Genomic DNA, 2084 nt, shown 5'->3' with positions numbered 1-2084 from the left:
TTGAGTCTTAAATTTAAATTTTCAAACTTTTAAAGTGTGAAATTTAAATTTTTATAGTTTTAAAGTTTGAATTTAAATTTTCAAACTTTTAAAGTGTGAAATTTAAATTTTTATAGTTTTAAAGTTTGAATTTAAATTTCAAACTTTTAAGTGTGAAATTTAAATTTTTATAGTTTTAAAGTTTGAATTTAAATTTCAAACTTTTAAGTGTGAAATTTAAATTTTTATAGTTTTAAAGTTTGAATTTAAATTTCAAACTTTTAAGTGTGAAATTTAAATTTTTATAGTTTTAAAGTTTGAATTTAAATTTCAAACTTTTAAGTGTGAAATTTAAATTTTTATAGTTTTAAAGTTTGAATTTAAATTTCAAACTTTTAAGTGTGAAATTTAAATTTTTATAGTTTTAAAGTTTGAATTTAAATTTCAAACTTTTAAGTGTGAAATTTAAATTTTTATAGTTTTAAAGTTTGAATTTAAATTTTCAAACTTTTAAAGGGTGAAATTTAAACTTTTATAGTTTTAAAGTTTGAATTTAAATTTTCAAACTTTTAAAATTTGAAGTGTGAAATTTAAATTTTTATAGTTTTAAAGTTTGAATTTAAATTTCAAACTTTTAAGTGTGAAATTTAAATTTTTATAGTTTTAAAGTTTGAATTTAAATTTCAAACTTTTAAGTGTGAAATTTAAATTTTTATAGTTTTAAAGTTTGAATTTAAATTTCAAACTTTTAAGTGTGAAATTTAAATTTTTATAGTTTTAAAGTTTGAATTTAAATTTCAAACTTTTAAGTGTGAAATTTAAATTTTTATAGTTTTAAAGTTTGAATTTAAATTTCAAACTTTTAAGTGTGAAATTTAAATTTTTATAGTTTTAAAGTTTGAATTTAAATTTCAAACTTTTAAGTGTGAAATTTAAATTTTTATAGTTTTAAAGTTTGAATTTAAATTTTCAAACTTTTAAAGGGTGAAATTTAAACTTTTATAGTTTTAAAGTTTGAATTTAAATTTTCAAACTTTTAAAGGGTGAAATTTAAACTTTTATAGTTTTAAAGTTTGATTTTAAATTTTCAAACTTTTAAATTGTGAAATTTAAACTTTTATACTTTTAAAAGTTTGAAAGTTTGTATTTAAAACTTTAAAAGTATAAATTTTTAAGTGTAATGTTCCTAATTTTTTAATTTTAATAAAAAAATTATAATTTTAACGGTTGGACCCGGTTTCCGGTCCGGTCCGGTCCGGTCCGGTACCGGTCCGTTACCGGTCCGGGACGGGTACACGGATTTTTTTCCGGAATTACCGGTTCCGGTCCGTCCCGGTTCCGGTTCGGTTCCGGCCCGTGGTGCCCGGTTCCGTTCCGGTTCCGGAACGTCCCGGTCCGGTAGTTCCGTTACCGGTTCCGTTGCCACCCTTATGACACTAGTACATGTATATGTTTGTATCTGTAGTGATTTGCATGTATCTGGAATAGAGTGGTGAGAAAGTTTTGTTGTGTATCCAGATACATGCGAATCCACTTGAATACAATGTATCTGGAACAAATTACACCTAAATTTAATCCCATGTATCCGAAATACATGTATCTGGATGTATCCGGAGGCACCAAAATCTGATAAGATACGTAATATTACAAACTAGAGTGTATATAAGCAATCAGCTCCTACACTAGCGGGATTTAGGAAAGTTCCCTATCAAATTTCATTCGGTTGACAGGTCTCATGCAAATGAGAACTTCTAACTAGAAATCTTTTTTTATAAAATAATTTAGTAATTAATATAATTGACCAAGATTAGTCTGCAAATTTTAAAATAATTAACTTGTATCATGCACTTACTATTCATGTGATTTACCTATATACAACCCTATATATCAACCTATTGTCCTTTTTATTCTAATTCTTTAATTATGGCCATCTTTTCATGCTCTTGACTATAGGTACATTTTCTTCTTGCACCTTACAATAATTTACGTATATAAGTACTCTTTAATTCCCTTTTGTATTACTTTTCCAGCCAACAAAAATAAAAAACCATAGTACCTATTTTTTTTGTTATAATTACTCTCTTTTTTTTTATTGAAATTGAATT

The sequence above is a fragment of the Solanum tuberosum genome, unplaced genomic scaffold (assembly GCF_000226075.1).
Source record: "Solanum tuberosum cultivar DM 1-3 516 R44 unplaced genomic scaffold, SolTub_3.0 scf00116, whole genome shotgun sequence".
NCBI classification, from domain to species: Eukaryota; Viridiplantae; Streptophyta; class Magnoliopsida; order Solanales; family Solanaceae; genus Solanum; species Solanum tuberosum.
Note: the sequence above shows the minus strand (reverse complement) of the source record.